The following is a 15,984-nucleotide window of genomic DNA, read 5'->3' as shown; positions in this document are numbered from 1 at the left end:
TACAGGCAACGATGGGACAGGAAAAGCCTAGGAGTGGGAAGGAACAGACCGCGACCTTAATTAAGGTAGAGCCCCAGCATTTGCCTGGTGTAAACATGGGGAAACTACGAAAAACTATCTTCTGGGCTGCCGACAGTGGGGTTCGAATATACTATCTCCCAAAATGCAAGCTCACAGCTGCGTGACCCAAACCACACGGCCACTTGTTCGGTCAAGAGAGGATGACTGCCCAAATGTATAATTTTACTTAAAGCAATAATCCCCGCCACCCCGTTTAAGAGGTAGGAATTCTGCCTATTTCCCCTCGATTCATGTAGTGAGGAGCGGTATTCGTGTTTTCCATAATTAATAACAAATTTGCTTCGCTACTGCTAGCCTGGTGCCGCCCTTCGGCGAGGAAGGGCGCCGTCTGCCGTGTATGGGAAACTGCGTGTTGATCTGGCGGGGGTTGGTATAGAGTATGTATTATATGAGTTGGGGAATTTTGGGGGATAGCGCAAACACCGAATCCCTGAGCCAAGGAAATTAACCACTTACAATTAAAACCCGTCAACCAAGCCGCGAATCGAACCCAGAGCCCCCTTGGCCGAAGTACCCCTGTACCCCTGTGAATGGGGGCGATAGAATAACATCCACGATATCCCCTGTCTGTCATAAGAGGTAACTATAAGGAAAACCAGGGGTTCTTAACTCGGGAGCTTGGCTTGGCGACCACGGGGTCCGTAGCTGAGTTATGACATTGCGTTCACTTATTTATACCAGGCTCCTTACTTTCATCTAGCCTATCCGACCTTCCTTGGTCGACTCTTGTTCTTTTCTGACCCCGACGGTATTAGAGCACTCGAGGCCTAAGGAGTCTTTCATTTTCACGCTCTTCGTCACCCTTCTATTTCTTTGGCCGAGGTATTTTGTCCGGCTCCATGGCTAAATGGTTAGCGTACTGGCCTTTGGCTCAGGGGGTCCCGGGTTCGATTACCGGCCGAGTCGGGGATTTTAAACTCAATTGGTTAATTCCAATGGCTCGGGGGACTGGGTGTGTGTGGCGTATTCATCATTAGAATTCATCCTAGGTAGGGTCCTCATTTTCACAGACATGCAGGTCGCCTAATAGGCCGTCTACGGGAAAAAGACCCGCACCAGTCCTCTCCGGAGGCCATACGCCATTATTATGTATTATTCTTTGGCTGATACTTTCATTTTTTCCCTCGAATTTGTGTTAATAGAGGATGGTTACCTACTTATAGTTTTACTTCCTATAATCACCAAATCGTCGCCATAAGACCTATCTGTGTTGGTGCGACGTAAAGCCATTAGCAAAAAAATCACCCCCACCACGACCACCACCACCTTGGCCGAAGGCCAATACATTGACTATTCAGGCGTTGAAACAACCGACACTACCACTTCACTGAATCTTACTTTACTATTCTAAGCATTGCAAAAAGTCATCCATGTAAACTACAGTACAAGAATGATTATAAAACCTTCCAATAATAATAATAATAATGTGGTTACAAAGTGGGCGTTTATTTGGGGAGACAGAGGGATTTGCAGTTGCTATACAAGACCAAGTAATAGCTACAAACAATTACAAAAAGTACATCATCAAAGACACCAGTGTACTCTCCGACAAATGCAGACGATGCTCCATTCATCTCGAGACCATCGACCATATCACTGCGGGCTGCCCAGTACTTGCCCCCGTAGAATACACGAGACGACACAATCATGTCTCGGGAATCATACACCAGGCACTTGCTCAGGAAAACCAATTAATTCAGGAGTGTATCCCTTATTACAAGTACCATCCAAGACCATTCCTGGAGAACGAGTCGATTAAGCTTTATTGGGACACTGCTGTAGTGACAGATAAAACAGTCAACCATAACAGGCCAGACATCATACTGGTAAACAAGAAAACTGGGACGACTTTCATTATTGACATCGCTATCCCCAATGACACCAACATTGACAGGAAGTACAGTGAAAAAATCTCCAAGTACAAAGAACTTGCAGAAGAGATAAAGAGGATCTGGAAGATGAAACTGGTACGAATAGTTCCTGTGATTCTGTCAGTCAACGGCCTCATTCCACACACACTTCACAAGAGTCTGCGAGAACTGGGTCTTCCACCGAACATCTACAAAATTATGCAACATTCTGTCCTCCTGTCAACATGCAACATTGTGCGATCATTCCTCTCGCAAGAATGAAGATCCCGTGATCTACAGTTTTGTATATACCTGTACATCAACGTTTGTATTATAATGTGTAAATAGTTTAATTATGTAAGGCACTTGGTGCATCCCGTGCCCCATTACTACCCATATTTCCTGTGGAGAAGTGTATGAATAATAATAATAATAATAATAATAATAATAATAATAATAATAATAATAAAGTTACTGTCAGCGTTCTCTGCAACAACCATTTTAGACGTTTGAAAGAAAGATCAGCCGACAGTTCCTTCTTATTTTTTCTGATATAAGAATTGAAGACAAACGAAAGAAAGGTAAGAACAAATTACAGGTTTATATATTTTTTAAATGCTGATATGCAGTTTTACGTGGAATCAACACCAGGATATTATGCCATTCCACTTTAAAAATTGCATGCTTAGGTACTGACAGAGATTCGAACCACAGCCGCGTTTGCAATCAGCCAGCTACAATAGCACAGAGTGCTCACACTCTTTCTTAAGCTAGTCTAAACATCATAAAATTATATAGAGTTCCTTCAATCAAAGCGTAGTTATCTCGTTTAAATACCCACGTCCCATAGAAGGATTGACATAACAAAGATTTGGACAGATTTTTAAAAACTTAAGTCTGGATTTTGTCAATTTAAAATATGGCTTAATTTCTTCATGTAGGCTAACCTATGTCGATTAATTTGCAGAAACCCTAAGGCCGTCAATTATGACGGACGTTAACATACTGTATTTTTTAAGTAAAAATTACCATATTCATTAACAGGGAGAGAGAGGTCAATGCTTATCTAATAGAAATGGATCACTGTTCAAAATGTTAGTTCTCCGAAGTCTGACTTAAATATAAACTTCAATAAATAATATAATTAATGTTCAATAACTTTAACTTCACATGATCGAACCCACGGTATGTATCCTGGCCAGCCGCCAGATGCCACTGTACCGAAGTACTTTTAACACGCCTCATAGTAGCAATCTCTGACAATCTCCTGGATCTTTCTTTAGACTTGCCCATAAGAAGCGTGAAAGGTCAAAGAATGAATCAAATGGGTACTTACAAGGTACAGTATATGAATTCTCAGCTGTCACTGTCAACTATGGTCTCTTCAACATGCTGGGGTTACTCGCTTTCCACATCGAAGAGAAAGGTTATAACAATAACTATTCTTATTCATATCCTCTTTGTAATAAACTAGTATATTCACTCGGAATAGATGCTTTCATGTTTTCACTCTCGATTGAGGAGGCCGTGCGTGTTGACCCTGAGGGAGTTGTCTGCTTGAAGCACATGAACCGTTCACTCAGCTGCCGGCTGGTCTCGCTGCGGCCAACACAACCTGTTGTTCCTGCTGTTGCGAGAGCAGAGAGGGAATTGGACTCGCAAATGAGGTAATGCATGGCTGCCAATCTAGCGTATTTTCCACTAAACACAATGACAGGATTCTCCCCTTCCGGAACAGCAAAGTTTGCCGCGATGGACTATAAAGATAACTGCTTCTAAGGCCCAGAAGTCTTCAGAATATTTTAACAATAGTCCATCAATTTCCCCGTTTGATTCTCACTACCTCAATTCGGAGGAGACATGACTACTGTGTCATTTCCGAGATTGGGACAAGGCTGTCATCATTTCCGTGCACTTATTATGTGTGTTAGCCTTCTCTAGTGATCTATGTTAATGTTGATATTGCAGGATTCATATGCTCGTAGCTTCGTTATTTGAGGATAGTGTTTGAAACCGATCAAGAATGCGGCTGAAACAACGGTTGCCGGACAATTGCGGTCACGGACATTCGCGGTCATCACAAAATCACAGACATTTGCGGTCACTGAGATAAACTTGTGTCCACTCACAGCAATTCCCAGTTGTCACAGAACATTTGCGGTCACTGCAGCAGGGGGTGGGCCTCATTAGCTTAATCTCGGGGTATCCCCGCTAACCCGCCTGAGCTCCTGCTCGCTCCTTGCAGATCAACATTTTTCTCTCGCGGGCATTATTTAGAGATTGATATCTTCAGCCACAAACACCGTTCTATACCGAAACTTCCTGGTGTGAGTACTGTATTTAATATTGTGTGCTGTAATGGAGTTGACAGTTACTAATCAGGGAAAATGTTGTGCACTTTACAGAGGTTATATGTACAGAAAGTATAGGGAGAGTCAGCCTGGTATCGTCACCTGGGTGTGTCTGAAGAAGAAGAAGAAGTGTAAAGGACGGCTGAGGACAAGAGGCGAAGAAATGCTTCATGCCGTCGTTCATCAGTGTGGACCACCTGAAGAAGCGGCCTTCACAGTGAAAAAGCAGGTTCACGAGGCGAAGAAGAGAGCAAGAGAAGAAGCGACTCCACTATCACAGATTTACATGCAGGCAGTGGCGACGCGTGACGTTTTGAAAAGTGTTACCACACTCCATCTGAGAGTATACTGTCGCTCGCACCGCAGCATTTTTATGAGCAGTGCAGATGTCATTTCATAAAAGTGAAAGACTTTATAATTGATATTACTTTTGTAAAAGACAACATCATTTGAAAATGATGAAATGGCATATAATATATTGAACACTAGTGAACATCAACATCATAGAAACTAGTAGTCTCGATCATGCACTAATTAAAAATATTTCACATCGTGCAGAACGTATGGCACTCATAAACATAAAGTTTAAAATTAATTTCTAACGCAGCTTCAAGGCTTACTTCAGTATTTCCTATTTGTAACTTCAGGTCGATACGGCGGCATGTTGTGGCATCGTAGAAATTAGGCCTCTTCATTAAGTCACTCAGAAATCTCTTCTCAATTGCAATCAAAGACAGTACAGAGAGCCTGTCCTGTACTTGTGAATTTCTTTGGAAGGTGTGTATCCTTTTTGAGACCGAGAAGCTTCCTTCAGCTGAAGTGCTTGTTGCTGGGATGGTGAGAATGGGGTCAATCAATTTCGTTGCTTCTGGATATGCTTTTTTTAAGACCACTGATGTGCAAATATTGGTAGAGGTTATATGCATTATTTTTCACAAGGTACGGCTTCGTGTAGAGGACAGACAGTTCACTTTTAAGTTTCATGCAATCAAAAATTAGTCCATAGGTCTTCACTAACGACTGATAGGCACTGTTCGGGAACTCCTTCGCGAGATTGTTAAACTGGTCAATTAACTGAAGGAACTCCAGCTTGTTAATATCAGAAAATCTATCTGATAGTTGCACGGATATGATGTCAATTATTTCCAAATACAATCGGAGGTACGATGTTTTCTTAATTCCTATAAAATCAATTCCTTGGCGCTTTTGAGGATAATCTTGCCTCCTTCATTGTCTTTCAAAATTATTTCTGGTTGTCTGCAAAAACGCTTTAAATTGCTGGATCTTTTTGGCGCAGAAGGCTATATCACATATTTGCTGTTGAAGGATCTGAAACAGAAGATCAGATTGAGGGAGCACTTCAGCAAATAAATTTAATAGGAAATAGAAATCAAAGTCTTGCAATGTAACACAGTAACCCTTAGCTTGAATTCTCGTTCTACCGCCCCATTCGTTTGTGTTATCTTTCATTTCTCTGAAGAATTCAAGGAGATATGTATAGAGAGAGAACACAACTTCAACCAGCCTATCAGCAAATATCTGTCGGGTAGGCGCTATTGTTGGTAATCGTCCCTGTAGGCCTATTACTTTGTGAAGAACAGCAACCCTTTTAAGGGGTGATGAAAAAACCTGCTAAACCGGACAAGGTCTGAAAAAATACTTGGCATTCGTTAGTGTGGTTAACAGATTGCTGCAATACCAAGTCGAGCCTATGACCATAGCAGTGAACAAATATAGTCTGGTCATATTTATCCCTGACTAACTTCTGCAACCCACTGTGCTGTCTTACCATCACTGCTGCGCCATCAAATGTTTCTGATACGAACTTTTCACCACACTGAAATTCTTGTAACACTCCAAAGAGATTTTTAGAGAGATAAACAGCAGAACGGTCATCGCTTACATCACTGAATCTCAAAAATCTCTCTTGAATTTCACCTTTGGCACTAACATATCTAAATACAGTCGGGAGTTGTGCTCTGTTATAAACGTCTGTACTTTCATCCAAAATAACGGAAATAAAGTTTGCTTTCTTAACCTCGTCTTTAATTTCGCTGATCATAAACGCAGTTACGGCTTCAATAATATCATTTTATATATCAGATGAAAGTCCTGAGAAAACTGTAGATGTTTCTAAGTCGTGCCAAAATACGTCATCTTTCTCAGCAATTAACGCTAGTAACTCCCTGTAACTACCCCTGTTATCGGATTCTTCAGTTTTTCGATGACCCCTAAAAGCTAATCCTTGCTTTGATAAAAAGCACACGGGATGTATTAAAGTGCTGACCATATATCTGTTATTTTACTAGCTCATTATGCTCGTCACTTTTCCTTCCGTAAGCTGTACTCAAACAGAACTCTATTCTGGACCTTCCGAACTGAATCATATCGGCCACAGCGTTAAAACTCTGAAACTATCTAAATAGAATACGTGGCCAACAGTACAGTTTATTCATTTTTGCACAACCACATAACCAGTCCAGATTTATGAACCACGAGTCATGAAAATATCGTACTGTTCTTTTCGATTCTTAGACTAAATTTTTAAGAGAAGGCGTGGGTCTATGTTTTATGTTTTCCTTTTCTTCAAAGCTCGTAACGAAAATAGCGTGTTCATGAAGCTTTCTATTATAGATGAACATTCTGGGCCCGCCAACTCACTTATTTTCGAGGTGGAAGCGACAGCACTCATTTTAATGTTTAATTCGTTGTGCAGTCCTTATAGGCTATCCTTACCTAACATAAATTAAATATAAATTAACACTTTAACAAGAGAAGTCACATCGTATTATAATAAATACAAATTTCTATTGCTATTTCTAGCCGAGTGCAGCCCTTGTAAGGCAGACCCTCCGATGAGGGTGGGCGACATCTGCCATGTATAGGTAACTGCGTGTTATTGTGGTGGAGCATAGTGTTATGTGTGGTGTGTGAGTTGCAGGGATGTTGGGGACAGCATAAACACCCAGCCCCCGAGCCATTGGAATTAACCAATGGAGGTTAAAATCCCCGACCCGGCCGGGAATCGAACCCGGGACCCTCTGAACCGAAGGCCAGTGCGCTGACCATTCAGCCAATGAGTCGGACATCGTATTATAATAGAAAACAATAACACAACAATATAACAATGCACTGTTGATCGCGGCGGAAAGAACGGACAGAACATCTCAGCTCCAACGTTATAAGCTTTTGTTTCCACTTTTCACTATGGTAACACGACCGGAGAACTTGCTAGGTTACATTTCAGTGTCGAGGGGAAAGGGGCTTTGCTTGGCGCAGGCGCAGTACTGTAATACTCTCCTAGCTGTTAGAAGAGATTCAAAGCGTACCCACTGCATGGAGTGGTAACAGCCTCTCGCTCAGCTTTGACGGTGGCAATCTGCTGCAATAGAGTTCTCGCGACACGTCCAGGCGGAGAAACAAAAATATTAAATATTAACATTAAAAAAATATTCGATTTTAATATTTTCAAACTGTTACCAGTGGTGACTGTGGATACTAGCACGCTTTGCCACTGCGAGCAGGAGTTGGGTGATCTGCATAACAGGGGCTACGACTTTGTCACTGATATGCCAGCTAATGAAACTTTAAAAAGAAAAATCCTTCGGAAACGAAATCATGTACGCGGACTTCAAGTAGAGCTAAAAACAAGTGCTCAGATAATTCTTAAAAAAGAGGCGTTAAGGATGAATTATGGCAGCCCGTTTCTTTTAGCTAACGACGACATGGGAGAAAGAATTATAATTTTTAGTGTCGAAAAAGGTAGGAGAAATTTTTTATGGATGGCTCGTTCATGAGTTGCAGCAAACAGTTCGCCCAGATAACACCATTCACGCAGACCTTGGAGGCCGGAATGATGAAAGCAACGTTTATCCAGTTGTCTTTGCGTTGCTGCCTAACAAAAAGAAAGAAACTTACATTCGTTTCTTTCACCTTATCTTGGAAGCGGCTCCCCAACGGAATCCTAAGAAAATCACCATTGATTTCGAAGCAGCTACGATATCAGCCCTACGAGAATTATTTCCGTCAGCAGAGTTAAGTGGCTGGGTTTTTTTTCTTTTTCTTTTTTTTTTTTTTTTTTTTTCACATGAAGCAATGTCTACGGAGAAAAGTACAGGAACTTGGCCTGACGAGCGACTACAAGGGGAACGAAGGTATACGTCTCCACATCCGAATGTGCGCTGCTTTGACATTTTTGAAGCCAGATGACGTCACTGAGGGATGGCTGGTGATACATTCTCAGGTTCCTTCTACAGAAAAACTTACTAGCTTCTTCGACTATTTTGTAGACGTATGGATTGGAAATAGCGAGATACCAATCACTCTGTGGAGCTGCTACAAAAAGTGACATCGAACAGCAAATGCTGTAGAGGAATGGCATCACAACATCAATTCTTTAGTTGGAAATCCACAACCTCGATTAGACGATTTGGTTATTTGTTTAAAGAAGGAAGCAGAAGCTACGAGCTGCATGTACCTGAAACTGGAGCTCAATCTTGAAGGTAGGAGGAGGAAGACGAAATATTTAAAGAAACATGACAGGATTGAAATAACCCTCAAGAAATATGAAGAAACCAGTGACAAAAGGTCCTGCTTAAAAGCAATTTCTTACATAGAAAAACAAGCCTAATTCTCTTGCTGCTTCAGGTATTCCTAATATAAACAGGTATTTACAAAGGAACAAAATTATAACGACGCTGACCTAAAGCCGACAAAAATGACGAAACTTGGTTACAGCTGATTTTAAACACGCCCAAATGATTTTAATACATTCATTATGCCAGACCAAAGCCTGGATAACGTGTGACATATAATTTACTGTGGACCAATTTATTCTTAAGAAAAAACTCTATTTGTTTCATTACTCTAATTTATTTCAGGATGGCCGAATAAATGCACACACATATATTTAAACACAAGCAATTCTAAACAGGTATGAATAGCTACACTAATTACCAGTCTATTTACAAATCTCTCTACCTTATGGCGCAGCAAGGGTCCAGCCCGTTCCTTTACATAGGACGCCAATCCTTACTTTCACTTTGCCAAAGTCCAGTCACCTCCTACAGCCGCTGTGCGTAGACAGCTGGATTTGAACACAGTGCCACTGGCTATACAACACACGGCGACTGCTCGTTGGTTCAGCTCCACAGATGTACTTCACACAGTCCCATGCAGTGAACGACTAAACAGCTCAACAGTATTCAACAGCAGGACTGTACTCACAACAGCGAACATTAACACAGGTCCATTTATCCTCGCACTTACGATAGCGCGCTTCCTCGCTAGCTCACGGCGATTCTCAGTCCACAGAATTACACGAACACACAGTACAGCCTACCGTTCTGTCGCTTCCAGTTACACACTCACTGGTCTCTCCGACACCACAACAGCTCCTTGTACGGACCTCGGTGGGACACTGGCGACAGCCATCACCTCTGTCGCCCTCAGCCCAGCCACCGAACCTCAACTCACTGAGTGCCACACGAAGCCCGACTCTGACTCCGAGTCCAACACTTGACTGACTGTCCGCGGCTAGTCTCCCTTTTTGTAGCTCGCGTGACATGGCCCAGAAATTTCACGATGTCCCTAGAGGCAGAACATTCCCCTTGAATCTCCAAGGGACTCACAGGTAAGCTGGCCGCCGAAAACAATACATGGAAAGGCCGGCTGGGAGATTCCAGGTCGTCTGAGTCACCAGACCCTTCCTAGAAGTACTGAAAGGAGTTACCATGGCACGTAACATTATTGTATGTACTCGAGTTTGGAGGTTGTGACCCCCTGTGGGTGGGGGAAGCAGACAAAGAATGCATCCACGGTATCCCCTGCCTGTCGTAAGAGGCGAATAAATGGGGCCCTGGAGGCTCACAGCTTGGGGAGCGTGGGTTGGCATGATCGAACCTGCCAAGTTGGGGCTAGAAGGCCAGCGCCTCAAGCGTGTGAGCTACTGAGTCCGGCATTTCTAATTCTTTCCCATCCCATTTTCTCCGAAAAATATGTTAGCGTGACGTTAGACTATAAGAAATAAATCTTTATCTGTTTACCCTCCAGGGTCGGTTTTTCCCTCGGACTCAGCGTGGTATCCCACCTCTACCGCCTCAAGGGCAGTGTCCTGGAGCTTCAGACTCTGGGTCGGGGATAAAACTGGGGAGGATGACCAGTACCTCATCCAGGTGGCCTCACCTGTTATGCTGAATAGAGGCCTTGCGGCGGATGGGAAGATTGGAACGGATAGACAAGGAAGAGGGAAGGAAGCGGCCGTGGCCTTAAGTTAGGTCCAATCCCGTTTGTCTGGAGGAGAAGTGGGAAACCACGGAAAACCACTTTCAGAATGGCTGAGGTGGGATTCGAACCCACCTCTACTCAGTTGACCACCCGAGGCTGAGTGGACCCCGTTCCAGCCCTCGTACCACTTTTCAAATTTCGTGACAGAGCCAGGAATCACACTAACCACACTAACCACACTAACCACTACACTACAGAGGCGGACCCAGAAATAAATAAATAAATGTAATTCATTAACTTTTGTTATGAAGGGCTGGTGCGGAATAAATCAGTGTCTTTTACCTTGGCCTGCCCTTAATAAATACATAGGAAACTTGTTTTTTGAATTAGCCTCTGATGTTTGTATAGAAAAATTCACTTTGTGGTGTATTAGAGTTTAAACATCGAATATACGAGCTTGTATATCTGCGTGACTGTTTATATCGTGGTAGCCACGGGACCTTTTCGTGATAGTGGTTTTTGCTGTTTTTTTGTGAGAATGTAGAACGGTGCCACCATCCTCCCTTAAAACTAACCGGAAAGAAAAGTCGAAAGGGTCCGACTCTCTTTTAGGGTAAATGAAGAAAGGCCACAAAGGCGTGAAAATTTAAGACTGCCTGGTCTTGGCAAACATCGTACCGTGGGGATCGGAAGAGAACAAGAGTTGACCAGGAGAGGCCGGATAGGAAATAGAATAATTATAATATATTTATATATCATCTACATAATTGTATGTTACCAAAAACATGACATGACTTGTTCTTCTCCTTCAGACACACCCAGGTGACGATTTCATGTTGACTTTCCCTATAGTTTCTGTACATATAACCATTTGCCTTATTAGCAACTGTCAAATCCATTACAGCACACAACAGTAAATACTTACACCAGGAAGTTTCGATACAGAATTGTGTTTGTGTCTGAAGGTATCATTTTCTAAATAATGCCCGCGAGAGAAAAATGTTGATCTGCAAGGAGCGAGCAGGAGCTCAAGCAGGTTAGCGCGAGTACCCCGAGATTAAGCTGAAGAGGCCCACCCCCTGCTGCAGTGACCGCAATGTCCTGTGGCAACTGGGGAATTTCTGTAAATGGGCACAAGTTTATCTCAGTGACCGCAAATGTCCGGGTACCGAAACAACCCCTTGTGGTTAGAGACGTTAGAATACATCCACAGTATCTCCTGTCTGTCATAAGAGGCGACTAAAAGGAATAACCAAGCATGGAGCTTAAAAAAAAGTATCTGGAAGCAATGGCGAAACACGGTCATGGATCCCTAATGGTATGGGGATGTATGGTAACCTCAGGTGTCGGGAAACTGCATTTTATAGATGGTTCTATAGAAGAGGATATGTGTTTGGACATTCTGAGAAGGAACCAGAAAGCAAGTGTAAAATGTTAGGTGTAAAGGACTGATTCTCATTTTGCCAAGAAATATAAAGTTCACAAGGTATTCGATACCTTTCTACAGGCCCTAGAAATTAATATGATTGAAAGTTTGTAGACTTTGTTAAAGGAAAATCGTCCACGAACGCAAATTACTTAATGTGCACGCATGTTCCTCGAAGACAAATGACTTACAGATTGTACTGTTTTCACTGTGATATCTAAAATGATCTCAGATTATGTATTAATTTTTGCATCCGTTTTCTTGAGGAGTATTCTTTTATGCGTATATTGTACGTTAAATGTTAATACATACTTTGTGTAAACACAATGCGCCTTTATTCGCAAAATTTCAGTTTTTACATCAATAAATGTTAAGGGATGGGTGTAACACTTTCACTGTGAGTGAATGTACTGTATCTTTTTCGGCGATTGCTTTAAACTACGACATACACCTATATTCTGGGTCAATAAAACAACTTTAGACTGCTCCAGGGTGCGAAATCGTGGGGGGGGGGGTCCCCCACCGATGATTTTATCTCAACGGTCCCCCCGCCAACTAAAATTGCCCAGTGCGGGATTCTTCGTTATATAATGAGGAAAATATAACGCATATATTACTGAAATCAGTGCTTTTTACTGTGCATATTTTCATAAAAACAACAATAATACCGGTACACATAAGATAGAAATAATAGGATGACTGCCAGACCTTGAGCAATAAAACAACGTAGCGGTGGCAACTCCGCACCCGGAAATAGTTTTCCATTCAACATCATTCTTATTATAATAACAGAATACAAACAAAAGTCTGTGCAGTGAAGTGTTCCCCGTCAAACCTGCCTCGATGACAGAGAAGAGCACGCTATCAACAACTGTCGCCGTTTGAGAGGGCTCGGATAATTGGGCTGTGTGAGGCTGGATTATCGCTAAGGACTGTCGCTGCACGTGTTGGCCGACAGGCATCTACGGTACAACGTGTATGGCAGCAGTGGTCACATGAAGGTACCCACACTCGTAAACCTGGCACAGGCCCAGCGCGACGGATAACTGTGAGAGAGGATCGCCGCATCATTCGGATGGCCCAGATGGAACCCCATGCAACAGCAGCGCAAATTCGAGCAGCTGTGGCACCCCACGGTACATAACAAACAGTTGGTAATCGCCTGCGTGCAGCTGGCTTACGAGCCCGTGTCCCTGCAGAAGGTGTTCCATTAACCCCACAACAGCGACGTGTACGGCTGGCCTGGTGTCGAGAAAGATCGACGTGGGTCGACGAATGGCATAGGGTCGTCTTTAGTGATGAATCGCGCTTCTGTCTTGCCCGCAGTGATCGCCGGAATCGTGTGCGCCGACCTACCGGGGAGAGGGGCCGCCCAGATCTTATTGTCGAGAGGCACACAGGGCCAACACGAAGCAGTATGGTCTGGGGAGCTATTGGCTTTAATGTGAAATCACAATTAGTGCTTGTTGAGGGCACTATGACTGCTCGACAGTACGTTGATAGGGTACTCAATCCAGTGGTTGTCCCTATGATGGCGAACATTGCTAATGGGATGTTTCAGCAGGACAATGCCCGGGTTCACACTGCACGCATCTTCAGAGAAGCTCTCCACAACATCACAACCTTAGAATGGCCCGCCAGATCCCCGGACCTCAGTCCTATTGAGCATGTGTGGAACATGATGGGTCGACAACTGGCCAACCGTCCTCAGCCACCCACAACTCTGGAACAACTGACCCGTGCAGTGCAGCAAGCATGGGCCACAATTCCTCAGGAAGCGATCCATGGCCTTATTGACTCCATGCCTCGACGAATTCATCAATGAATTGCAGCTCGTGGTGGGCACATCCTGTATTGATTGTTGTCCAAACTAGCGGTCAGAGGGACCTGAAAGTGTAATCATCGGAGCACAACCGAACACTCGTCCTGCATGTTCAATTGCAGCAATGTAACACCACTCCTTCTGGGTGCTGCAAATTCCATTTTCTTCAGTGTATTTAAAATTCATATTTTTCAGGGGGAGGTGGTGATTTACTTACAAGGGAATTATACAGTATACCCTTCCCCGGCCGGGTACTGCTTGAAACAAACACTAGTAGTTGAGTCCTATGTCCGTATCTGTGGTGTAGTGGTTCAACCCCGGAGGTCCGGGTTCGATTCCCGGCTCTGCCACGAAATTTGAAAAAGTGGTACGAGGGCTGGAACGAGGTCCACTCAGCCTCGGGAGGCCGGCTGAGTAGAGGTGGGTTCGATTCCCACCTCAGCCATTCTGGAAGTGGTTTTACGTGGTTTCCCACTTCCCCTCCAGGCAAATGCAGGGATGGTACCTAACTTAAGGCCACGGCCGCTTCCTTCCCTCTCCCTTGCCCGTCCCATCCAATCTTCCCATCCCTCCACAAGGCTCCTGTTCAGCATAGCAGGTGAGACCGCCGGGCGAGGTACTGGTCATACTCCCCAGTTGTATCCCCCGATCAAGAGTGTGAAGCTCCAGATCACTGCCATTGAGGCGGTAGAGGTGGGATCCCTCGCTGAGTCCGAGGGGAAAACAGAGTAAACAGATTAAGAAAGAAAGAAAGAAGTTGAGTCCTATAATCCTTCACCTCCCCCCCACCACCATTTTTTTCCGATTTCGCACCCTGGACTGCTCCTTTCGAAAACTTACGATTTTTTTTTTTTTTTTTTGCTAGTAGCTTTACGTCGCACCGACTCAGATAGGTCTTATGGCGACGACGGGATAGGAGCGGCCTAGGAATTGGAAGGAAGCGGCCGTGGCCTTAATTAAGGTACAGCCCCAGCATTTGCCTGGTATGAAAATGGGAAACCACGGAAAACCATCTTTAGGGCTGCCGACAGCGGGATTCGAACCCACTATCTCTCGGATGCAAGCTCACAGCCGCGTGCCCCTGACCGCAGGGCTAACTTGCCCCGTACGATTGATCTATTGAGTTACGACATGTTATGGACACAAATGCTATTGAATGTGATGTGTTATGTTTTCGTGACATTTCTTAGGCGCAGTCATGGGATACGCATAACCTTTCTCTTTGAAAGGATCTCTTGATAATGACGGCATTAAACTTTAGCAATAGAGCGTCTTTACATGCACTCCCTGACCCCTTTCTTCCTTTGGCCGATTCTCTCATTCGAATTTCTTCATTTTTTCTTTCTGATTAGTAGGCCTATTATCAATAATATCCCCCATCAAACTGATGTATTCTTTTTTAACACAGAGTGTATGTATTCTAGAAAATTTTGACGAAATAATTCTATGGCCTCAATACCGTCAGAAGCATTGTACAAAAACCGATCCTGAGACATTGGTAAAAATTTTGTACAATCCCCCAAGGGGTTATCCACTTATGGGTGAGGGTGGTAGAATACAGACATCCACGGTAAATCCTGACTGTCGTAAGAGGCAACTGAAAGGGAATTGGGGGCTTTCAACTTAAGAGTGTGGCAGTGGCGACTCGTGATTAATTATATTGGTGGTTCTGCATCGTGACACCTAGTCCATTGCTGTAAATATACGGTAATAGACAAATCTAAATTCGCATTGCATACCTGAAGTGCTCATTGAGCTCGTGTGCATCCGCCCTCCAACCCCGCGGAAACGCGCAATGTGTTCCTCTCTCTCCATGTCCTATCAGCTTTGAAGTTCCCGAAAATTTACAGAAAAGACAATGTGATGCCTTCCTAATTTTGAGTGACTTCGACAATATAAACAACTGACTTGTAAAAAAAAGTTTAAAAGGTACAAAAATGAAGTGTTTCTGCCTCGTATTGAAAATAATTTTGATCTAGTATCGACACACTTATATTTAAAGTTCCGAGACCTATATACAACTTTCGGAGCTGGCTTTCATTTAATGGAGGGGAGAATCATCATCTGATAGTGCTAGCGTTCCTATTGTTATGAATACCTAACTTCGAAGAATTCACATTGATATGTACCATTACGGATAAACATCTCCATGAATACATGTTGAATGTTCATTTAGGTATTGAGGTACGTACTTTTATAGCTTGTCTCATCTTTCTAGCTGTATTACGA

The 15,984-nt window shown here is 43.4% G+C and overlaps 1 protein-coding gene across 1 annotated transcript in view; it reads right to left on the bottom strand.

The window, feature by feature from the left end:
- Positions 1-3,525, bottom strand: part of LOC136857615 (polypeptide N-acetylgalactosaminyltransferase 1) — a 145,533-nt gene extending 142,008 nt beyond the window's left edge. Inside the window, exon 1 of the mRNA XM_067136399.2 lies at positions 3,268-3,525. The gene's annotated coding sequence lies outside the window, so the exon portion shown is untranslated. The remainder of the gene's footprint in view (positions 1-3,267) is intronic.
- Between the last annotated feature and the right edge of the window lie 12,459 nt (positions 3,526-15,984).

This window comes from Anabrus simplex, chromosome 1 (genome assembly GCF_040414725.1).
Source record: "Anabrus simplex isolate iqAnaSimp1 chromosome 1, ASM4041472v1, whole genome shotgun sequence".
Lineage (NCBI taxonomy): Eukaryota > Metazoa > Arthropoda > Insecta > Orthoptera > Tettigoniidae > Anabrus > Anabrus simplex.
The sequence above is the reverse complement of the archived record's forward strand: the minus strand, read 5'-3'. Positions and strand labels throughout refer to the sequence as shown.